At 35.3% G+C, this 26,133-nt stretch overlaps 1 pseudogene; it reads right to left on the reverse strand.

The window, feature by feature from the left end:
* Positions 1-3,361: 3,361 nt before the first annotated feature.
* Positions 3,362-3,775, reverse strand: LOC133096614 (small ribosomal subunit protein eS24-like; annotated as a pseudogene).
* Positions 3,776-26,133: the final 22,358 nt, after the last annotated feature.

Below are 26,133 nucleotides of genomic sequence, written 5' to 3' on the forward strand. Positions count from 1 at the left end.
GGGGCACCAAGATGGTGGGCACCTGTGTCATGTTGGGGGTCTCCTGGGTTGCGGGCTCTGTCACTGTAGGGGAGGGGGAAGGTGAGGAGGGATTCCAGGGTCACAGGTGCCTTTGCCGTATCCAGGGTTTTTGGGTTTGTGGGAGCTGTTGCTGTTGGGGGGGGGATGGGAGTCACGGGTACCTTCACAGCTGGAGGGGTTGGGTTGCATGTGCTGTTGTCACTGCTGTCCAGTTCCCCGTGGCTATGGGTGCCACTGCAGCCTAAAAGCCAGAGTCATGTGTGACACCTCCCCTGATGCTACTGGACTCTCTTTGGGCTGAGGGTTCAGCTGCTGCAGCTGGGGGTTTAAAATCTCAGACACTGCCTCCGTTGTTCCCTTGGTTCCACCTCCTCTATATGCTCTAGTCCACGTACCTTAAAAGTACAGATGTGTGGAATTCTTCAGTGTCATGATGTTTTGGGCAGAGACACCTTGTTGAGTTATGGATATTTTATTGCTTGTAGATTGAAGGGGAGAGAAAAAGGGAGCATCTCACACCACCATGTTGTTGACATCACCCACATTTTCTTCATTCATTCTTCTGTCAATGGACATTTAAGTTGCTTCCATGTTTTGGTTATTGTTAATAATGTTTAAACGAATATGGGAATGCAGATACCTCTTTGAGATACTGATTTCAATTCCTTTGGATGTATACCCAGAAGTAGGATTGCTGGATAATATGCAGTGGTCTATTTCAAAATTTTTGATGAACGTCCATACTGTTTTCCATAGTGGCTGTACCAATTTTCATTCCTACCAACAATGTACAAGGGTTCCCTTTTTTTTTTTCCCCTACATCCTTGCCAACATTCGTTATTGCTTGTCCTTTTGATAATTGCCATCCTAACATGCATGCAGTGATATCTCAGTGTGGTTTTGATTCTCATTTCCTTGATGGTTAGTGATGTTGAACACCTTCTCATATACCTGTTATCCATTTGAATGTAATTTGAAAAATGTCTTTTCAGGTCCTTTGCCCATTTTAAAATCAGGTTTTATTTGTTTATTTTGCTATTTAGTTGTAGAAGTTTCTTATATATTTTGGACATTAACTTGTAAGACATATGGTTTGCAAATATTTTCTCCTACTCTTAGATTGCCTTTCATTAAAAAAAGTTTTATATTGGAGTATAGTTGATTAACAATGTTGTGTTAGTTTCAAGTGTACAGCACAGTGATTCAGTTATACATATACATGTATCTATTCTTTTTCAAATTCTTCTCCTATTTAGGTTGTTACAGAATACTGAGCAGAGTTCTCTGTGCTAAACAGTAGGTCCTTGATGGTTATCTATTTTAAATGTAGTAGTGTGTATATGTCAGTCCCAAACTTCCAATTTATCCCTTCCCCCACCTTTCCTGTTTGGTAACCATAAGTTTGTTTTCTAAGTCTGTGAGTCTCTTTCTGTTTTGTAATTTTCTTAATTTTTTCATTTGCTGTGCAGAAGTTTTTTAGTTTGACATAATTCCACTTGTCTATTTTTGCTTTTGTTCCAGGTGTTTTTGGTGTTGTATCCAAGAAATAGTTGCCAAAGCCAACGTCAAGAAGATTTTACCCTACGTTTTCTTCTAGGAATTTTATAGCTTCATGAGTTACACTTAAGTCTTTAATTCATTTGGAGTTGATTTTTGTGTATGATGTAAGATAGGGGTCCAAATTCATTCCTTTGCATGTGGATATCCAGTTTCCCCACCACCATTTATTGAATAAACTATTCTTTCTCCATTGTATATTCTTGGCACTCTCTTCAAAGATGGGTTGGCTATATAGATGGGTTTATTTCTGAGTTCTCTATTCTGTTCTATTGGCCTATATATCTTTTATGTCAGTACTATTCTCTTTTGACTGCTCTAGTTTTGTTAAAATTTTGAAATCAGGAAGTGTGATGCCTTCAAACTTTGTTTTTCTTGCTCAAAATTGCTTTGGCTATTCAGGGTGTTTTTTGGTTCCATATGAATTTTAGGATATTTTTTTCTGCTTCTGTGAGGAATGCCATTGACATTCTGATAGGAATTGCATTGAGTCTGTAGATTTCTTTGGATAGAATGGACATTTTAGCAATAATTCTTCTAATCCATGAACATGAGATATCTTTCCATTTAGTTGTGTCTACTTTAATTTTTTTCATCGGTGTTTTATAATTTTTAGTGTGCAAGTTTTTCACTTCCTTGTTTAAGCTTACACACTTATTTATTTATTTATTTATTTATTTATTTTTGGCTGCGTTGGGTCTTCATTGCTGCAGGCAGGCTTTCTCTAGTTGCGACGAGCAGGGTCTACTCTTCGTTGCGGTGCACGGACTTCTCATTGTGGTGGCTTCTCTTGTTGCAGAGCAGGGGCTCTAGGCACACGGGCTTCAATAGTTGTGGTGTGCTGGCTCAGTAGTTGTAGCTCATGGGCTCAGTACAGGCTCAGTAGTTGTGGCACAGGCTCAGTAGTTGTGGCACAGGCTCAGTAGTTGTGGCACATGGGCTTAGTTGCTCTGCAGCATGTGGGATCTTCCTGGACCAGGGATCGAACCCATGTCCCCTACATTGGCAAGCGGATTCTTAACCACTGTGTCACCAGGGAAGTCCCCACTTCCTTGTTTAAGCTTACTCCTTAGTTTATTCTTTCTTTTTTGGATGCTATTATAAATGGAGTATTTTCTTACTTTTTTTTTGGATACTTTGTTGTTGATGTATAGCAGTGCAACTGATATTTGTACATTGATTTCATATCTTGCAACTTTGTTGAATTCATTATTCTAGCAGTATTTTTTGTGCTGTCTTTAGGGTTTTCACATGTTAGATCATGTCATCTGCAAAGAGAGATAATTTTACTTTTTCCTTTCTCAATTGGAGAACCTTTTTTTTTTTTTTTCTTGTCAAATTGCTCTGGCCAAAATGCCTAGTACTATGTTGAATGGAAGTGGTGAGAGTGAACATTCAATGCCTTGTTCCTGATCTTGGAGGAAGAGCTTTCAGTTTTTACCATTAAGTATGATGTTAACTGTGGGCTTCTTATATATGGACTTTATTGTGTTGAGATAAGTTTATTCTATACTTAATTTGTTGAGGATTTTTATCATAAAAGGATGTTGAATTTTGTTAAATGCCTTTTATGCATCTATTGAGATGATTATTTGGTTTTTATCTTTCATTCTGTTAAAGTATCATATTGATTATTTTGTGTATTTTGAACCATCTTTGCATCCCAGAAATAAATCCCACTGGGTCATGGTATATGATGTTTTTTTTTTTAAAAGGTCTTAGTTTATTAATTCTCTCATGAAATATCTGCACAATCACCACAGATACAGTCACTGCAGAATCTTTACTCCTTCTTTTTGCCAACACCAACAATGGTCTTTTTAGTCCCCCTGACTTTCTTCATTCTGTTCTTGTGTTCCTTTTGCTGCTTTCTTGAGGTCTTTTTCTTCTCATACAGGCCATGTCTTGCAAGCCTGTGTTTGGGCTCATTCTTCTTTGCATAATCCAAGGAGTTGTAAATCATGCCAAAGCCAGTTGTCTTGCCACCACCAAAATGGGTTCTGAATCTAAATACAAAGATGACATCTGGTGTGGTCTTGTACATTTTGGCTAGTTTTTCCCGAATTTCTGTCTTAGGTACTGTTGCCTTCCCACAGTGAAGGACATCGATGACCATTTTTTTCTGCTGAAGTAGTCAGTTGGTCATGATCTTCCTGGTCTGGATAGTTACTTGTCGTTCATGATGGTGGCTGATCATGATGTTTTTAATGTGCTAGTGAATCTGGTTTGCTTCACTGGGGAATTCTACCAAACATACAAAGAAGGACTTACACTTTTCCTGCTCAAACTATTCCAAAAGATTGAAAAGAAAGGAACACTCCCAAATTCATTCTATGAAGCCACCATCACCCTGTTACCAAGACCTGACAAAGACACTTCAAGAAAAGAAAATTGCAGGCCAATATCTTTGATGAATATAGATGCAAAAATCCTCAACAAAATATTAGCAAACCGAATCCAAATACATAAAAAGGATAATACACTGTGATCAAGTTGGGTTCATCCCAGGGTCACAAGGATGATTTAACATGTGCAAATCAACCATTGTGATACACCATATTAGCGGAAGAAAAGCCAAAAACCATACAATCATCTCAATAGATGCAGAAAAAGCATTTGATAAAGTTCAACCTTCATTCATGATAAAAACTCTCACCAAAGTGAGTATAGAGGGAACATATCTCACCATAATAAAAGCCATTTATGACAAACCCACAGCCAACATAATACTCAATGGTGAAAAGCTGAAAGCCTTCCTGCTAAATTCAGGGACAAGACAAGGATGCCCACTCTTACTGCTTGTATTCAACATAGTATTGGAAGTCCTAGCCATAGCAATCAGACAATAAAAAGAAATAAAAGATATGCAAATTGGAAAGGAAGAGGTAAAACTGTCACTATTTGCAGATGACATGATACTCTATGTAGAGAACTGTAAAGTCTCCACCCAAAAACTATTAGAACTAATAAATGAATTCAGCAAGGTTGTAGGATATGAGTAATATACAGAAATCTGTTGCATTTCTATACACTAATATTGAAATATCAGAAAGAGAAAGTAAAAAAACCCCAATCCTTTAAAATTGCATCAAAAAACCAAAATACCTAGGATAAACTTAACCAAGGAGGTGAAAGATCTATTTGCTGAAAACTATGAAACATTGATAAAAGGAAATTTTTTGTTTTCTGTATGTTTCATAGTTCTTTTGTTTCTCACTTCCTTTCTTGCTGTTCTTCCTTGTGTTTTGATGATTTGATTTTTTTTCTCATTACCTTTTTTGTATCTACTATAAGTTTTTTCATTGTGTTTACCATGAGGCTTATTGTTATCATAGCCTAATTTAAACTGATAACAACTTAATTTCAACTGCTTACAAAAACTGTACACATTCTCTCAAAGCAAAATCAATTTTTAGTAAATGAGTAGCCTCTATTTATTCAGCTAATAACATATTCTAAAATTAAAAAATTTAAATCCCACATCTTTCTCTTGCAAGGCAACAGAATTGAAGGTTAAAAAGTATAAAGTGAAGTTTGTGAAAGAAAGATACATGAACTGTCATCTGGTATGTAGAATAAAGATGAGTTTTTTGTTAGTTTTTAAATCTACACATGTATTCCTCCTTACACTTTATATTTTTGATGTCAGAATTTACTTCTTTTTATATGATGTATCCATTAACCAATTTTTGTGATTATAGTTATTCTTAATACTTTTGTCTTTTAACTTTTGTACTGGGGTTAAAAGTGATTTATTCACCACTCTTACAGTATTACATTATTCTGTACTTCTCTAAATATTTACCATTACCAGAGAGATATATACTTTCATGTGCTTTTGTGTTTCTGTTTAGTGTACTTTTCTTTCAACTTGAAGAACTCCCTTTAACCTGTTATTCAAGGCAGATCTAGTGATGATGAACTCCCTCAGTTTTTGTTTTTCTGGGAAAGTCTTTATCTCTTCTTCAATTTTAAAGGATAAATTTCCATGTATAATATTCTTGGTTGGCCATTTTTTCCTTTCAGCACTTTGAATATCATCCCACTCTTTTCCTGGGCTGCAAGGTTTCTGCTGAGAAATCCACTGATAGTCTTTTGGGTGTTTCCGTGTATGTGATGAGTCACTTTTCCTGACTTCACAATTCTCTGTGTTTGACTTTTGATGGTTTAATTTTAATGTTTCTCATTGTAGATTTCTTTCATTTTAACCTCTTTGGAGTCTTGTAGGCTTCATGAATTTTATTTCCATTTCTCTCCCCAGATTTGGGAATTTTTCAGTCTTTATTTCTTTAAATAAGATTATACCCTTGTGACTTTCTTGTCTCCGTCTGGGACTTCCATAATGTGTACATTGATTGTTTTGATGGTATCCTATAATTCCCATAGGCTTTCTTCACTCTTTTTTATTCTTTTTCTTTTTGTTCCTCTTAATGTGTAATTTCAGATAATTTGCTTTTGAGCTAAGTGGTTCTTTCTTTGGCTTGATCAAGTCTGTGGTTGAAACTTTGTACTGAATTTTTCAATTTGGTCATTGTATTCTTCACCTCACAATTTCTGTTTCTTTCTTTTTTATGATTTCTATCTCTTTGTTGAACTTCTGATTTCATATATTGTTTCCTTGATTTTGTTTCATTGTCTATCTGTGTTTTCATCTAGCTCACTGAGCTTCCTTAAGACAATTATTTTTAATTCTCTTCAGGCAGTTCACAGATCTCCTTTTTAAATTTTTTTTTAATTTTTAAAAAAATTATTTTTAATTTTTATTATCTATTTAAATTTTTTAATTTTTAATTTTAAATTTTTACTTATTTATTTATTATTAAAAAACGTTTTTTTAGGTTTGACTGTTAGAGCTTTATTTTGTTTCTTTGGTAGTTTCATGGTTCCCTGATACTTTATGATCCTTTTAGCTTTGCTTTGGTACCTATACATTTGAAGGAGTAATGTCCTCTTCCAGTATGTATAGACTGGCTTTGGCAGGGAAATACCTTAACCAGTCAGCTCAGCTGGAGATCCTTGGCAGTCTGGCAGGTAGAGTCCATGAGTGGGCCTGCTGTTGGGGTCTCTGGGTTGGTGGGCATGTGCCAGGGTTCACAGGTGGGCCTGGTGCTGGGGTCTGTGAGTGGGCCAGGTACCAAATTCCATGGGTAGGGCTTGTGCTGGTATCTGCAGTCAGGTTGGCTCTGTACTAGTATCTGCAGGTGGGTGGGCCTCGTATTGATATCTCTGGCTGTGGGCCTGGAGCCTGGGTCTATCATAAAGTTGGATGCCCGCTTTACTTTCTTTCCCCCATGAGAGACTTCCCAGGCTAAAGGTATCACTCTTGTCACTGCACTGTGCACTTTTGAAAAAGCAGTGATGCAGGTAAAGTGAAACTGTCCTTCCTACTCTCTTGAGTGCATCTATTCTCATTTCTGTGCTCCACTTGTTTGCTGTAATCTCTCACCTGGATTCCATTGCTCTCATGAAGATATTTTTTTCCATGTCTGGTTGTTAAAATAGTGTTTCTGTGGGGGAATGAAAGCTGGAAACTTCTGCCATTTGCTGACATCACTCTAGTTTGTGCTATTTTTATATTGCCAGATCATATTTAATATTTGCATGCTAGTCTTTCATTCTTATCCCCACATTTTAGTCTCAGTTTTTTAAAGTATAATTATTGTGCATGATCATTCCTTTCAGCAAAGTTTCTCCAATAAATTCTTGATTGTCTAGAGATCATTCCATAATAGATTCCCCAGAAAGGGCAATTGGAGAAATATTCCCTGGGTTCTTTCATACCTTTATACTTAAAGGGAATCTTAGATGTAAATAAAATGCTCATCTTGTATTTTCCTTTTGAGTAACTTGTAGGTATTTGCTATTTTTTGGTGTTGATGTTGCAGTGAGAAATTTGATGCTATTCTGTTTTTTTTTTTTTTAAATGAATGAGTTACATAATTTTATTGTACCATATATTTTTGTCTGTGTTCACAGCTCTATTAATCTAGGTTAGGCAATATTCTATTATGGGAAAACAATGCTCTATAAAACACAACACTCCCAAAAGCAGTTAGTGTAAGGGCATTCAGATTGAAGGGCAGTTTTTAATACACACTTAAATGAGGATTATAATTTTACATATAAAATATTAGTGAATCATTCATCCTTTCAGAGTAAAAGAAAAAGTCCTGTTTTATGGCTTAAATTTCCATCTATATACTGTTGACTTCCAAATTGCGTATCTGGCCTAGACTTCTCTCCTGCATTCCCTACACATCTAACTGCTTTCTTGAAACATGTAATTGGATTTCTTTTTTTTTTTTTTTGGATTTTATTTATTTTTTATTTTTTTTCACACACACACACTGTATTTTATTTTTACAAGAGATAAATAAACTGACACCAAGCATTGTAAATGGATGACTACAACAAAAGCGACAATGATTGCAATTACCAAACACGAAACACACTCATACTATGTCATAATATTGACATTCAGTCCAGTAATCCTCCACTGTAACAGCTCCTTTACTTTGCAGTGATAATTGATTTGTATATTTTTTGCCTCTGAGTCCTGTTCTGTTTTTCTATGTATTATGCATGTCTTGATCTGTTTGCTGAATGCCCAAACAATCTATCTTTCTGTTTGATTTCTAATACTTTTACTGGGAAATATTTGGTGTTGGCCTGGGTGTTTATCCAGGTACATAGTGTGCCATTTCAGGACATTTATTCTTCATTTAATGTCTTTTTTTAAACTGTCACAGATAATTTTCTTAATTAAACTTTTGAATATTACTTTATTCCCTTATCTTGGTCTTTTTTTCAGGGATTCAAATACATGTTGGATTTCCTTCTCTTCTATGTCTATCTGCTTCTCTCCAGACCTTTCTTCTCTTTTTCAATATCTGTTTTATTTTATTCACATTTAACTTAAAAAAAAATACTCTGTTACTGATCATTCTGTAGTGTCTACTTTCTGTTGTGGCTCTTATAACTTTGTCTTTATTTCTAAAATTGTATTTTTTTCAGATTTTTCTTGAATTCTGCATATGCTTCTATTTTCTGGTTCTTTTTCCTATGAATTCTCCCATTTCTGTTTTATGTTCTTTCATAACTGCTGTTGCTTCCTGAAAGAGTGTGTTTTAAAAAGTTCACTTGGGAATGTTATGTTAAAATTTTCATCTGCTTCAAAACAAAAATTTTTGATGAGTTTTCATTAGTTGTTGAAAAATTTAGTTACTCATTTTCATCCTTTGCTTATATGGAAACAGACCAAATTTATTTTATGTTATGTATTTTGAATCAGATGGATTTTCCTGAACTAGTGATAGGAGATTATTTTAGGGTGGATTTAATCGAAAAAGGACTTTCCAGGTTTCATTATTCAAGGCTTCTCTCCTCTGCAGCCTGAGTCAGGTATTGAAAATATAACCCCTCTTTCTGGGTGTCACGTCTCCTCTCAGCCTTTGACTTACAAGGCGAGGGGTTCACTTTACCAGTTGTTCGGCATCATCCATCAAGATTTTCTCCCTTCCCTGCTTTCACTGCCTCAGCAGTTCTGTTCTGTTTATTCAGGAGGCTGCTCTACAAGTTTCCTTTTAGTGTAAGGCTCTCTCCTTCTGGAACTGGTTATTTGTGGGAAATTTCTGAAATCTTTCTGGTCCAAGACCTAGAACTTCCTGTTTTATCCTGATGCCCATTTGCCTCTTTCTCTGGTTCTGTTCTGGTTGGTTGTATCTTGAGTAGTATTTACCCAGAATCTGGAGTTTATTGATATTCTATGTTTTCTAGTTTATTTTTTGTCTGACCAACTTATAGCATTTCCCATTCGTGTGAGGTTCTGTCTATCTTGGGTTGAATATTTGCTGATGATTTTTTTGATCTTTAACCACCTTTTACAACCCTAACTTTTCATTAGTCTCTCTACATATGTTAACTTTATACTTCCTTTTCTACCCTTATATTTTCTGATTGTTCTGTCTTAGGTCCCCCAGTCAATTTTGCTATTTTGAGGAGTTTTTGGCCATGCTTACAGATATCTAGTGAATTTTGGATTTTTCTCTGTCTCCTACTTTTGCTAAAAGGTAATAATTTTTCAACTTTATTATTCCCTTTGCTCCATGTGAGTTTTAGGAAGAGAATTGGAAAGATTTGATACTAGAAGGCTATCATATATCTTTTGGAACCAAAATTCTTGACCTCAACTTCAATAATGAGAGACACAAATATTTATACGATGTGAGTGATGGCAAATTGTACACAATCATATTCAAAATCACCAAATTGCCTGTAAACATTCATACATTTGGGTATAGGCCTATGGGAAGAGCTACCCTCTAATATTAGTCAACTTTTTACTACTTTTAAGTGATGTCCTAAATCTAATCTTCCATTAGTGGCCAAGAACATTCTTTGTATGTAATTTAGCTTTCAGTGTATTCTTTTATTTTAGTGCTTAGAAAATGGCTTGACATGTATATGATCCAGGGGACTTGTTATGAACTGAATGTTTGTGTCCCCTCAAAATTTTTATATTGAAATTGTAACGTCCAATGTGATGGTATTAGGTTTGGCGGCCTTTGGGAGCCCTCGTGAATGATATTAGTTCCCTCATAAGAAGAGACATCAGAGCTTGCTTACTCTCGCTTTCTCTCTCTCCCACGTAAGGATACAACAAAAAAGTGGCCATCAGTAAAAGGGGTTGCAGGCTTTCATCTGACACTGGATCTGCCAACACCTTAATCATGGACTTCCCAGCCTCCAGAACTGTGAGAAATAAATGTTTGCTATTTAAGCTCTCCAGTCTATGGTATTCTATTATAGCAGCTAAAATTGATTAAGATAGGCTTAAACAGCAAGTGGTGAATATTGTCATCTATTTACAGCCTTTTTATTCTTGCTGCTTGATTTGGTACAAGTTGTTTCACCTTTAGTTCTTTGAAATTTTTATTTAAAAATAAAAAGTTGGGTTAAAGTTGCTCTGTTGTGTCAAATGACTAATGACATTGATAAAAAATATTCTTAAAATAAAATAGTATAGTATTGTAATTATAGAGACACATGTAGACATTAGAGTCAGACAGAACACCTGAGATTCAATTCCCGCTCCATCGTTTACTGTATGACCTTGGGCAAATTAATTAGCCTCTCTGAGTTCAATTTCCTCATTTGTGAAATGAGGATAATAATGACTATCTCCTGTGTTGTTAAGAAGAATGAGATAACAGATAGCAGTGCGTGGTAGTGCTTTTGGGCTGTGTGATTTACATCAGTGACAGGGATCTTGGCTTGACTTTCTTTGTACTTTTTAACCATGGTGACTTAGACACCATGGACACTGGATCCATTATTTCAAATGTTTATTGATTGCCTTCTAGATGATAAGGTACCATTGTAGATGCTGGTGATATAGCAGTGAATCAAAATCTCAACATTTATAGAGCTTACACTTGTAGGACTATATTTATCAGAGCTTTTCTTGTTAATGTTCTTAAATAAAAAAATATATTTATTGACCCATGTAATTGAACATCTGAAATTCAGGCACAACTGGATCTGGACCCTCAAGGTATATTATTAGGTTTCTCATTCTCCCATTTTTCAGTTTTTCTCTCTACTAAAATGACTTTGTTTATAGGCTAGTTCTCTCCACATGATTGAAAAGATCGTTGCCAGCAGCTTCAACTGTTTGGGTTCTTATACTTACTGGCCTTAGAGGAACCCCATAGATGGCCTCTGATCAGCCCTACTCAGGCCGTATAGCTTCTTTGAAACAATTTCTGGAGTACTTTGCATGACTTGTTCTGGGTGTGGTCCCCTCCCTGCTCCCAGGGTGCAAAAGGGAATGTAGAAGTTTGAGTACTTTTTCCATTTCCACCTCATGAAATGAATTTCCAATAGGAAAGCAGGGTTATTGTTGGAGAAAACTTGTGATAGACTGTCAAGCTATTACAGTTTAGTTTAAGTTCAAAACTATGTGTATCAAAGTTAGGCAGTGTAGGTTGATAGAGTAATTTATTTATATTAGGACTCAAACTCTTTGTACTAATTTGCAGTTGTCAGTGGAGTTCTAGTTATTATACCTTTGTTCTAAAATACCAAGGCTGTCTTTTTATTTTTATTTTTTTAATTTAAAAAAACTTTATTTTACAAATTTATTTTTATTTTTATTTATGTATTTTTGGCTGTGTTGGTCTTTGTTGCTGTGTGCGGGCTTTCTCTAGTTGCAGTGAGCAGGGGTTACTCTTCCGTGCGGTGCACACGCTTCTCATTGGGGTGGCTTCTCTTGTAGCGGAGCATGGGCTCTAGGTGTGTGGGCTTCATTAGTTGTGGCACACAGGCTCAGTAGTTGTGGTACACGGGCTTAGTTGCTCCGTGGCATGTGGGATCTTCCTGGACCAGGGCTTGAACCCGTGTCCCTGCATTGGCAGGCAGATTCTTAACCACTGTGCCACCAGGGAAGTCCCAAGGCTATATTTTTAAATTCAAGATTGAAGAAAGTGGTCAAATAGACATTAAATTAGTGGAGGAAGGAATATGATGAAAAATGAATGATACTCTTGGACTAATTCATCAGTGTAATTGCTCTTTGTTGGGACCATTATTTTCATAAATCAACATGGTTTTTACAAATGTTTATTGAATGTACCTGTTATATGTGTAGTTTATTGAAAGATATTTGAGCCTGGATATTTGTGGCCTATTCCTGGTTGAATAATTAAAATTGTATGACTTTAAATAAGTCAACTTCTCTGGGTCTTTGATTTATCATCTGCAAGATGTACTGGACCATTCATTAATTCATTTAGCACATGTCTTGATTACCTATTATCTACCTGAAACTGGATGTGCTGGGCATAAAGCAATAAAAAAACCCAGATAATGTCCCCAGCTTATTGATATTGATATTACTGTGGGGTTAAAATAATAAATAAGCAAGTAGCTATAAAGTATAATATTGAGTGGTAATAACTACTCTAAACAAGATAAATATAAGGTCCATGATGACAAGGGCCTTGTCTAGCTTCTGCATTTCTTTTTTTCTTTTTTTTAATACAGCAGGTTTTTATTAATTATCTATTTTACACATACTAGTGTATATACGTCAATCCCAGTCGCCCAGTTCATCCCACCCCCACCCCCCGACTTTCCCCCCTTGGTGTCCATACGTTTGTCCTCTACATCTGTGTCTCTATTTCTGCCTTGCAAACCAGTTCATCTGTACTATTTTTCTAGATTCCACAGATATGTGTTAATATATGACATTTTTCCCTTTCTGACTTACCTCTTGGCCATCTGTATGTCTTCTTTGGAGAAATGTCTATTTAGATCTTCTGCCCATTTCTTGATTGGGTTGTTTGTTTTTTTAATATTGAGCTGCATGAGCTGTTCATATATTTTGGAGATAATCCTTTGTCCATTGATTTATTTGCAAATATTTTCTCCTGTTCTGAGGGTTGCCTTTTCTTCTTGTTTATACTTTCCTTTGCTATGCAAAAGTTTTTAAGTTTCATTAGGTCCCATTTGTTTATTTTTGTTTTATTTCCATTACTCTAGGAGGTGGGTCAAAAAAGATCTTGCTGTGATTTATGTCAAAGACTGTTCTTCCTATGTTTTCCTCTAAGAGTTTTAGAGTATCCGGTCTCACATTCAGGTCTTTAATCCATTTTGAGTTTATTTTTGTGTATGGTGTTAGGGAGTGTTCTAATTTCATTCTTTTACATGTAGCTGTCCAGTTTTCCCAGCACCACTTATTGAAGAGGCTGTCTTTTCTCCGTTGTATATCCTTGCCTCCTTTGTCATAGATTAGTTGACCGTAGGTGCGTGGGTTTATCTCTGGGCTTTCTATCCTTTTCCACTGATCTATATATCTGTTTTTGTGCCAGTACCATATTGTCTTGATTACTGTAGCTTTGTAGTATAGTCTGAAGTCAGGGAGTCTGATTCCTCCAGCTCCATTTTTTCCCCCTCAAGATTGCTTTGGCTATTCGGGGTCTTTTGTGTTTCCATATGAATTGTGAAATTTTTTGTTATAGTTCTGTAAAAAACGCCATTGGTAATTTGATAGGGATTGCATTGGCTCTGTAGATTGCTTTGGATAGTATAGTCATTTTCACAATGTTGATTCTTCTAATCCAAGAACATGGCATATCTCACCATCTGTTTGTGTCATGTTTGATTTCTTTCATCAGTGTCTTATAGTTTTCTGAGTACAGGTCTTTTACCTCCTTAGGTAGGTTTATTCCTAGGTATTCTTTTTGTTACAGTATTGAATGGGATTGTTTCCTTAATTTCTCTTTCTGATCTCTCTTTGTTAGTGTATAGGAATGCAAGAGATTTCTGTGCATTAATTTTGTATCCTGCAACTTTACCAAATTCATTGATTAGCTCTAGTAGTTTTCTGGTGGCATCTTTAGGATTCTCTATGTATAGTATCATGTCATCTGCAAACAGTGACAGTTTTACTTCTTCTTTTCCAATTTGTATTCCTTTTCTTTCTTTTTCTTCTCTGATTGCCATGGCTAGGACTTCCAAAACTATGTTGAATAATTGTGGAGAGAGTGGACATCCTTGTCTTGTTCCTGATCTTAGAGGAAATGCTTTCAGTTTTTCACCATTGAGAATGATGTTTGTCATATATGGCCTTTATTATGTTAAGGCAGGTTCCCTCTATGCCCACTTTCTGGAGAGTTTTTATCATAAATGGCTGTTGAATTTTGTCAAAAGCTTTTTCTGCATCTATTGAGATGATCATATGGTTTTTATTCTTCAGTTTGTTAATATGGTGTATCACATTGATTGATTTGCATATATTGAAGAATCCTTACATACCTGGGATAAATCCCACTTGATCATGGTGTATGATCCTTTTAATGTGTTGTTGGATTCTGTTTGCTAGTATTTTGTTGAGGATTTTTGCATCTATATTCATCAGTGATATTGGTCTGTAATTTTCTTTTTTTGTAGTATCTTTGTCTGGTTTTGGTACCAAGGTGATGGTGGCCTCATAGAATGAGTTTGGGAGTGTTCCTTCCTCTGCAATTTTTTTTGGAAGAGTTTGAGAAGGATGGTGTTAGCTCTTCTCTAAATGTTTGATAGAATTCACCTGTGAAGCCATCTGGTCCTGAACTTTTGTTTGTTGGAAGATTTTTAATCACAATTTCAATTTCATTACTTGTGATTGGTCTTTTCATATTTTCTATTTCTTCCTGGTTCAGTCTTGGAAAATTGTACCTTTCCAAGAATTTGTCCATTTCTTCCAGGTTGTCCATTTTATTGGCATAGAGTTGCTTATAGTAGTGTCTTATGATACTTTGTATTTCTGTGGTGTCTGTTGTAACTACTCCTTTTTCATTTCTAATTCTGTTGATTTGAGTTCTCCGTTTTTTTCTTGATGAGTCTGGGTAAAGGTTTATCAATTTTGTTTATCTTCTCAAAGAACCAGCTTTTAGTTTTATTGATCTTTGCTATTGTTTTTTTTGTTTCTATTTCATTTATTTCTGCTCTGATCTTTATGATTTCTTTCCTTCTGCTAACTTTGGGTTTTGTTTGTTCTTCTTTCTCTATTCGTTTAAGTGTAAGATTACATTGTTTGAGATTTTTCTTGTTTCTTGAGGTAGGATTGTATTGCTATAAACTTCCCTCTTAGAACTGCTTTTGCCACATCCCATAGGTTTTGGATCACTGTGTTTTCATTGTTATTTGTCTCTAGGTAGTTTTCTGATTTCCTCTTTGATTTCTTCAGTGATCTCTTGGTTATTTAGTAACGTATTGTTTATCCTCCATGTGTTTGTGTTTTTTACCTTTTTTTCCTGTAATTTATTTCTAATCTCATAGCATTGTGGTCAGAAAAGATGCTTGATATGATTTCAATTTTCTTAAATTTGCCGAGGCTTGATTTGTGACCCTGGTTGTGATCTATCCTGGAGAATGTTCTGTGTGCACTTGAGAAGAAAGTGTAATCTGCTGTTTTCACATAGACTGTCCTATAAATATCAATTAAATCTATGTGGTCTGTTGTGTCATTTAAAGCTTGTGTTTCCTTATTAATTTTATGTCTGGATGATCTGTCCATTGGTGTAAGTGAGGTGTTAAAGTCCCCCACTATTATTGTGTTACTGTCGATTTCCTCTTTTATAGCTGTTCGCATTTGCCTTATGTATTGAGGTGCTCCTATGTTGGGTGCGTATATATTTATAATTGTTATATCTTCTTCTTGGATTGATCCCTTGAGCATTATGTAGTGTCCTTCCTTGTCTCTTGTAACATTCTTTATTTTAAAGTTTATTTTATCTGACATGAGTATTGCTACTCCAGCTTTCTTTTGGTTTCCATTTGCATGGAATATCTTTTTCCATCCCCTCAGTTTCAGTCTGTATGTGTCCCTAGGTCTGAAGTGCATGTCTTGTAGACAGCATATATATGGGTCTTGTTTTTGTATCCATTCAGTGAGCTGTGTCTTTTGGTTGGAGCATTTAATCCATTCACATTTAAGGTAATTATCAATATGTATGTTCCTATGACCATTTTCTTAATTGTTTTGGGTTTGTTTTTGTAGGTCCTTTTCTTCTCTTGTGTTTCCCACTTAGAGAAGTTCCTTTAACATTTGTTGTAGAGCTGGTTTGGTGGTGTTGAATTCTCTTAGCTTTTGCTTGTCTGTAAAGGTTTTGATTTCTCCCTCGAATCTAGCTTCTGAATTCTATATCCCTAGCGCGTAGGACAGTGCCAGGCCATAGAATGCTCAATAAACATTTGCTGACTAAATGAATGAATACACAAAGAATGAATACACAAATTGAATTGCTTGCAAATCACCTACACTTATTATCATGGATGAGTTCATTGCAGAGATTCAGGGACTTCAGAACAAAGAAATCCAGTGAAAACTCCTACTTGTTTAAAAACAAGAAACCCATTTGTGTTGGTTAAATTTTAATGCATCCACTTAGCTACGCTATGTACCCAGTTGTTTGGTCAAACACTAGTCTAGATTTTTCTGTGAAGATGTAATTAGCATCTTGTAATTTTGTAGATATAATTAGCACCTAAAATCTGTTGAGTTTAAATGAAGGAGACCACTTTTGATGAGTGGGCCTCATCTAATCAGTTGAAGTCCTTAGGAATAAAAACTGAGATTTCCTGAAGAAGAAGGAATTGTGCCTCAAGACTGTAACACAGAAATGCTCCCTGAATTTCCAGCCAGTGAGCCTGCTCTACAAATTTGTGACTCAAGACTGCACCATCAACTCCTGTCTGAGTTACCAGCCAGCTGACCTGATATACACATTTGCCAGCCCACACAATCTTGTGAGCCAATTCCTTAAAAATCTCTCTCTCTGCGTATCTCCTATTTTTCTGGAGAACTTTGACTGATACACTGATAAAATTACTTTAACAACTCTTTAACTTCCTTGAATTGAATACATTGTTTGTATATAGAGTTTTTTAGGAAAAAATCTAGTTTTCTTTAAATTCTGAGACTTTCATCATACTTGATTAGTTTCCTCTGCTAAAATGGAGGTAGTTGAAAACAAATAGAAATGTTAATGTAAGATGTAACATGGTTGACCTTGAGGCTTGTTGTGTCATGGCTATCTCCACACTATTTTCATCTCTCTGTTTATTAATATTTTTGATCTGTATCAACGTTACACACAAGCTTGTGCGAAGTAACACAGAGGCAGAAGGGGTTCTTTGATCCAAATGTAAGCCAACTTTGGGGTATGGGAGAAGGTAGAGCTATGGAGGTGGAGGAGTCATGCTTTGCTAGAATATTCTTGGGTATGAAGAGGGTGAGCAAGAGTATATGTAATATAAATTTTGTCATATATTATACTTAGCTCTTTTATCAAGAATATATGTTGCTCTTTTATCAAGTATCAATATATAGTTCTTTTATCAAGAACTATAATATAGAGGAAGCTAACTATAGTATATTTCAAAATTTATATTGCGTATGTTCTTGCTCACCTTCTCCCAATGTTTAACACTCAAATAGATGCCAGAAAGTAATCATCAAAATGGCAGAACTTTAAGATGGATGTGGGAGAAAATTGGAATATAACCAAGTCCTAAAATTATTCTTTCAATACAGTTTTTCGTAGGCGAAACAGGGAATCTTAAAAAACAGTAAGATTTTCTAAAAGAGAAATAAATTTAAAAATTCTGACTCCAGACATTGAAAAAGACTTTGAAAGGTTATCTCATGCATTCTTTTACCTCTGGGCAGGTTGTGTGCTTTGAGCCACATTTTAAAGCCCTCTCACATGCAGCAAGAGTGCACAACTCTCCTTAGCTCTCCATTTTAGTATTAAATGATTTTACTATCAAGAATTCTTCCCTTTATCTAACATAATTTTTCTCTTGTTCTGGTCCGAATTGGAGTTGGAGAGTAGCTGGTGATTATTCCTTGTGTGAGAGCCCTTCATGTATTTATAGACTGTTATTAAATTGTCCCAAATCAACCTTTAATCTTCAAACTGAGTAATATCCATTTTGACCTCCTTTAATAGATCTTTTTCCAAACCCTTCAATCACCATTTGTAGCTTTCTGCTAAAGCAGCTCTATTTTTTTTCCTCCTTGTTTACTTGTAGATCACAGAGCCAGAGAGGATATTTTTGGAAGAGTAGGAGTTTGATGAAAGGATTTCATCCTTTGTATTTACGTATATGTGCACCTTTCTTTATACAATAGATATTTAAAATAACATATTTTTGCAAGTCAAATGATATTTTAATACTCCTAGCAAGTTTACTTTTTAAAGGTTATAAGTAAATCTTTTTTAAACTGAACACCTTTGTTAGGTAAATATATAAAGAGAGAGAGTTTCATAAATTCAGATTTTTATGTTTACATCAAGCTTTCTTAAAGTAGAGACCATTTCTATTATTATAACATCCTTGTCTTTTTGTTCCATAGCAATTCAGTAACCAATTTCTGCTTGTGAATTATTATGTTTTAGGTCTGCTTTTGAGTACTACATTTGCACTATCAGTCCGCATTTATTTGGCACCTATATTAAAGATATTTGTAAAAACATGAAAAATAAATCATACTCTGTTCTTAAAGAGGTTGCAATCTAGAGGGAGAGATAGAATGCATGCAAATAATTAAAATATAAATTAGGAAGAATGTAAGTATAATAAGTTGGGACCACAGAGAGATTATCTGGAAACAAGGAAGATTTTTGAAAGAGGTTGCATTTGCTAGGGGAGGTCTTGCAGGTGGTGTAACTTTTGTACGGGTAGAAATAAGGAAGGATCATTACTAGCAGAAGGAACTATCTGAAAGGTGCAATGGGACTGAAGAGTGGTCAGTGAAGAATCAATTAAAAGAAGAAAAATCCAAAAGGGAGTTTGGGAGATGGAGTGATTATTGCCTTGGTTTTTTTTAAACTATGAAAATGTATTACTATTGTATGAAAAGAAGGGAAAGAGGGAGGGGGTAAAGTAAAAGAATACATGGCTGGCTGGCATCCTGTAATGAACTAGAAGTAGGAGCAAAACCAGCTAAATAATGTCCAATAATCATTTATCTTCCCTCTACCAGTTCCTCTGGTAAGGATTGTGAATTCAAAGGTAAGGGTTTCCTTTAAAGAAGATGGTGGTTAACATTACTGGTTTTTTTTTTGGCTACCCAGAATCTAATCACCATTCCTATTTTGGGGGAAGTCCCTATTATGAGGTATTAGTTGGAGGCTGAGGTCTGTTTTCCACTATGAAAACCAAAGAGGGGGCAGACATTTCTTCTCTCCACTTGAAGCCAGAGACACATGGCCTTGACTCAGCCAATTTTAAACTCCCATGAATTTTTTTTTAACTTTAAGGATTAACAGAATGATGTAGTGACATAAAGCAAACTATCATGTTAACAATGTATCCAGCTGGGGCAGTGAGGAGTGTCCAGTGGCATGGCATCAATGGCTGAGTCCTCCCCTGACTCTTCTCAAAACGTGATCTTGACTATATTCCCCACTTTCTGGCCTTCTTTGATTCTTCCCAATTTCCTGAACTTGTTTCTTTAGCTTTCCACCTGACTTTGAGGACTTCTGATATTCTGTGTACAATACTGTTTCTGCTTAAGTTAGCCCAAGTCAGTTTTGGTGGCTTACAATCTAGAATCATGACTGAAACAAATATTAACCTAGAATCTTCACACAGAATGGAGTGAAGTGGGTAGAGATGACATGCCAGAATATTTAGTAGGCATCTACCATTGTCTAGGTAAGAAGGTTCATCATCCAGGTGACACCAGTTGAATGAGGACAGTGGCAATCAGAATAGAGAGGAGGGGCTGCATGTAGGAGATATGATACTGGATTGGATATGAGGTTGAACAGCCTGCATTATATGTTACTATTTCATTACCAAGGTTGCTTATGCCTGATCTGGCTGGTTAGGTGAACATCTCACCTCTTTTTCCGTAGAACATGTACTTTCCTTCTGAAGGTCTGAGGTGAAGAGGATGCCTTTTTTCAGATGAAAGAGGATTTTAATTTTCAATCAAGGTTGATACATCAGGTCATTGCAACTAATTGAAGTGAAGAAGAATGTAGGGTTGGAGAATGAAAAATGATTGCAAAGTTTAAGGTGAAGTGATTGGTTAAGCAGCGCTATCATTAACTGAAATGGGGACGTTGAAGGAGGAGCTCGTAGAGGGAAGATGAATGATAATTGGACATTATTTAGCTAGCTTTGCTCCTAGTTCTAGTTCATTACTGGATGCCAGCTATCCATGTATTCTTTTCCTTTTTTTCCTCCTCCTCCCTCCCTCCTCCCCTCCTCCTTCCCTCCCTCCTTTCTCTTTATACAGTAGTAATACATTTTCATAGTTTAAAAAAATCAAGCAATCCAAAAGCGCATACAATCAAATGTTGCCTGGGTTCTCCTGGACCATTGAGAGCTGTACAAAAGGATCTAAAACTTTACCCCATGCAATGTTTCCACCTCTTTCAATAAGATTTCTCTGGATGCCTGGGGGCTTCTTATTGTCTTACTGTTCTTATTGTCACTTTATTTTCAGGGGTCTTCTTTACACATGGCTATTTTATGTTGTATTCCCCAGAGGTTACGTAAGCCCCGTTTACTGTTGTTTTTTTTTTTTTTTTTTACAATAACTTGCCCACATAGAACATTTATGCTATGTCAGATTTCTTTGGATGATGTACATCACCAGTAAGGATCCCTTTGAGCAATGCTACGAACATCTCAGAATCTCATTTTAGAGATTCTCTCTTCTCTAAAGTATTTCTTAATCACTTCACCACTTATGTTTGGCCACCCTCCTCTGTCTCTCATCTTTCTTGGATTCTTTCTTCTCATTCCTCACCCTCTCTCATCTGTTCTGCCACCTCCTGCCTCCTCTGGAATATTGCTCTCCTGGGTCATGCACAGGGATATTGTCCCATTCTTTGAAACCTTGCTATAAACCAACATCCATTCTCTGGGTTTTGCTATTTATTTCAAGTGCTTATCAGGTTATTGTTCCAAAAATAATTGCTTTCTCTGTAAAACAAATCCTTTTGCTAACTATTAGTTATTTCTCTTCTTGTCACATACACTACACAGAGATGCTATCTATTCATATCTACATATGACAGAAACTGAGTCCTCATGTATATATATCCATAGAGTATGTGCAATATTTGCATATTTTTGCATATATGTCTTAAAAAATAAATTGGCTCATACCATACATAGTCTATGCTATAAATATCTCATTAAATCAGTATACATATATCTTTTTATTATAAATGTACAACAGATTTTTGACCATTTACATATCAATGGACAATGAAGTTGTTTAGAAGTTTTCATTATAATAAGCAATGCTTTAATGACTATTCCTTTACATATATCATTTTGCCTCTGTGTTTCTAATGGTTAGATGACTAGAAATGAAACTACTGTGCCATAAAGATTCAACATTTTTTAAAATTTTTATTTTAATTTAATTTTTTTGGCTGCATTGGGTCTTCATTGCTGCGTGCAGGCTTTCTCTAGTTGTGGTGAGCGGGGGCTACTCTTCGTTGTGGTGCGCGGGCTTCTCATTGTGGTGGCTTCTCTTGTTGCAGAGCACGAGCTCTAGGCAAGTGGGCTTCAGTAGTTGTGGCTCATGGGCTCAGTAGTTGTGGCTCGTGGGCTCTAGAGCGCAGGCTCAGTAGTTGTGGCTCATGAACTTAGTTGCTCCGTGGCATGTTCAACCTTCCCGGAGCAGGGATCAAACCCATGTCCCCTGAATTGGCAAGTGCAGTCTTAACCACTGTGCCACCAGGGAAGTCCCAAGATTCAACATTTTGATTGATTAACATACTGCCCTTCAAAAAAGATGTTCCAATTTACAGTTCCACCATAACTTTTTTAGAATTTCTACTTCCTGCACCCTTGCTAACATTGAATCATTTTAATTTTTGTCAATATCTTTGCCAAAAATGGTATCTTGCTTTTATTTTAGCTTGTTTTTTCTTTAATATTAGTGCAGCTGACCATCTTTTCAGATATTTGTTTTTTTTTAGTAAGTTACATGTCCACATCTTTCCATTTTAAATTCAAGTTTTGTCTTTAAAAATTAATTTATAAGAATTCTTCCTTATCATATAATGATATAATGTGTTTGAAAATATTTTCTCACAGTATCCTGTATCTTATACCTTTGTTTCGAGTAGTCTTTAATCTTTTCCTTTTTTGAATCTGGGTTTTACATCTTGTTTAGGAAAGCATTCCTTTCTCTAAGATTGAAAGTGTTTTTAATATATTATATTATTATACTTTAGCTTTTGAATCCAGGTGAAATTTATTTTTGTATATGTTTGACAGAGTAACAGATTTTTTCTGAGTGTGGCTGACCGTATGTATACCATTTATTGGATGTTCTCATGTTCAGTGCTTGTCATAGACTGAATGTTTGTGTCCCCTGCAAAATTCATATGTTGACATCCTAACCACCAAGGTTATGGTAGGTGATTAGGTCATGAGGGAAGAGTCCTTGTAAAAGGAGGCCCAAGAGAGCTCCCTTGCCCCCTTCCCATGTGAGGTTATAGTGAGAAGACCACTGTCTATGACCCAGGAAGCGGACCCTCACCAGACACTGAATCTGCCCACACCTAGGTCTTGAACTTCTAACCTCCAGAACTATGAGAAATAAATTTCTGTTGCTTAAAAGCTACATAATTGATGGTATTCTATTATAGCACCATGAATGGACTAAAACACCCCTGGTTTGAAATGCCTTTTTTATCTTTCTTAAATCTTAATTTTCTTTCATTGATCTGTATTTAATAATTCTGGGCTGATACCATTTGATCTTATAACTATACCTTGTAGTGACATATTCTAAGGATTTAAAAACTATGATTTTTTCACTCAGTGTATTACTTTTACTTAGTTGTTTTAATTTTAATAGCAGTATTACTTAACTTTTTATGTAGGCAAAAAGAAATCAGTATAAAATAAAATAATCTGAATAAAAATTTAATGTTCAATGTGTTTTGGAAATAACCATATGAACTCATGATTTTTTATTAATTAAAAATTATATTTTCTAGCTCTGTTCAGGAAAGGGAGAATAAACTACCCCTAGCAGTGAACCTTTTTAGTACTCTGATATGGGTCTCTAAATATAATTGACCACAGATAACAAGGTTCCTTAAAGGCTATGGCAGTTTCCAAGTATGAAACAGGTAATGTAAAAAAATGAGCCAAGGGACTTCCCTGGTGGTGCAGTGGTTAAGAATCTGCCTGCAATGCAGGGGACACGGGTTCAATCCCTGGTCGGGGAAGATCCCACATGCCGCTGAGCAACTAAACCCGTGTGCCACAACTACTGAGCCTGTGCACCACAACTACTGAGCCTGCGCGCCTAGAGCCCGTGCTCCTCAACGAGAGAAGCCACCGCAATGAGAAGCCTGCACACCACAACGAAGAGTAGCCCCCACTCGCTACAACTAGAGAAAGCCCGTGCGCAGCAACGAAGACCCAACGCAGCCAAAAATAAAATAAATGAATAAACAAATTATTAAAAAAAAAAAAAAAAAAAGAAAAGTGAGCCAAGGAGAGCTTGTTGTACCAAAAAGCAAAGAGGCTTTCAAGGACTGATGGAGTCTTATCAAAACAGCATAGAAGCCAAGGGCTCCTTGGCTGAAGGTGGGGCAATTTTATCACTGAAAGAAAAATGGCTATGATTGATTTGAAACGCATGGATACAGTCCATAATGATATCATAAAGAAAACAAAATAAGCCTTATTTCTTATTAGCAGAGATGACCATTATACTAACTTTTTAACATATACATTGGTAATTAAAAAGAAAGGATTAAGCATTTATTCTTCCATTTATTCTAACCGGAAATGAATTTCAGAGAAGCCAAAGTGTCTCAGTTAAAAACAGATTTTTTTTTTGAAGAATGGCAACTAATCAATGTGGAATAAATAATACAATTAGAAAAATCTTTTTAAAAAATCCATATTGAAATAATTGATTCAGGCAAAGATTATTAGTGCATGCTAAACCATTAAGTGAGAGGTGCTGGGAAACTCAAAATTTCATGGTGACAAATTACAAGCCTAAGGATTTCTTTATGGTTGCAAAAGGAAAGAATCTAACTTGGCAGTGGAGTAATCAGGCTCTCCCCATGCAAACCCAATAATCAACCATACCAACACTAGCAGTGGACAACCAGATGTCTTGTGTCTCTAAATACGATGCTAAAAGTAGAACCAGTGTCACCTATTAAACATTTCTACTAAAAAAATTAAACTTGAGTCTAAACAAGGCTTTACATCTAACTTCTATTCGTCAGGAAATAGTGGGCATAAAAAAAGAAAATGCTAAACAAGACCATGAAAAAACAGTCAGAAAAATCTCAAACATAGTTCATAACATAGGACAACTTATATAATTTTCCTGTTTTGTTCTTTAAGTCAATGACAAGAAAAGAAAAAGTGTGTCTGTATGTGTGTGTGTGTGTGCAGTAATATGAGTCCTACTCTATATTAAAAGAGATAAAATATACAACAACCAAATGCCACATGCAGATCCTGCAGGGATCCTTGTTTGAACCTATTAGCAATGAAAATTATCTTTAGGATAATTAAGAATATTTGAATATGAACTGAGTAATAGAATTATTATTAATTTTGTTAAATATTATACTTTTATTGTGGTTGTATAGAAAAATATTCCTAGTGTTTAGAAATTCATCCTAAACTACTTTGGACCAGAGTGTCATAAAGTCCTTAATTTTTTAATTATATTACAGTAAATAAATATATAAACAAATATGGTTAAATATTAATTGTTATGTCTAAGTGTTAAGCTTATGGCTATTTATTTTATAATGTGCCTATATATATCTACTTTTCTTTGCATTTGAAAAATTTTAAAATAAGTTGAATAAGTAAAAGCAAATATTATGTATATAACATATATCATGAGTTATTTATTTTTAGGATTCAAATAAAAAGGTCTTAGGATATTTAAATTAAGGTTTTATTTTATATATGTGTTTATTATATTGTGTCTTGCTATTCAGTAGTACACCTCTCCATTTATTCAGAATCTTAAAGAAATGTTATTCAGTACTTTTATGGTTTCCTTCATGTAAGACTTGAATATTTCCTGTTAGATGCTTTTCTAAGTATCTTAAATGTATAGTTGCTCTTGTCTAGTTGCAGTTGCTATTGACCAGAAAAGTAATGGCCCATAGGGAAGTTGATCTTATTTTTTGGCCATCTTGCTGGACTCTTATTAGTGGTAATAGATAGTTTTACAATTTTATATTTTCCTTTCTAATAGTCCCTTTTAATTGTAAAAAGTAAAATGTATACAAAGACCTATATAAAACATAAATATACAGGGCAATGGAATATTATTAATCAATCATAAATATAATCACCTCCCAAATTAAAAAAAAACTGAAAATTTCCAGCACTCCCTGCCTTGTGTCCATTCTATTTCACATGTTTTGACTGATGTATTAGCCATTCTGAAATTTAATTTTCTAGGTCATAATTATTTTGCAATATATTCTTACTTTTTTGAGTTTTATCCAATAAATTCTGAATTCAAAGAATACAAAATGTGGTCATCAGCATAAAATAGACTATTATATCTATAAGATGTTTTATGTAGGCCTTATACAAGCCACAAAGCAAAAAGCTACAGTAGATTCACAAAAGATAAAGAGAAGAGAATCAAAGCATACCACTATGGAAAATCATCAATTCAAGAAGGAAGGCAGCAAGTGAGGAAGAAAGGAACAAGGAAATTACATAACGGCCAGAAAAGAATAAGATGGCAATAGTAAGTTTTTAACTATGAATAATTACTCTAAATGTAAATTGATTGAATTCTCCAATCAAAAGACATAAAGTGGATGTATGGATAAAAAAAACAAGACCCAACTATATGCTGCCTGCAAGAGGCTCACTTCAGCTTTAAGGACACACATAGGCTCAATGTGAAGAGATGGAAAAAGATATCCCATACAAGTGGAAACCAAAAGAGAGCAGGGATAGCTATACTTTGTCAGACAAAATAGACTTTAAGCCAAAAATGGTAACAAGAGACAAAGA

This window comes from Eubalaena glacialis, chromosome 8, assembly GCF_028564815.1.
Source record: "Eubalaena glacialis isolate mEubGla1 chromosome 8, mEubGla1.1.hap2.+ XY, whole genome shotgun sequence".
Lineage (NCBI taxonomy): Eukaryota > Metazoa > Chordata > Mammalia > Artiodactyla > Balaenidae > Eubalaena > Eubalaena glacialis.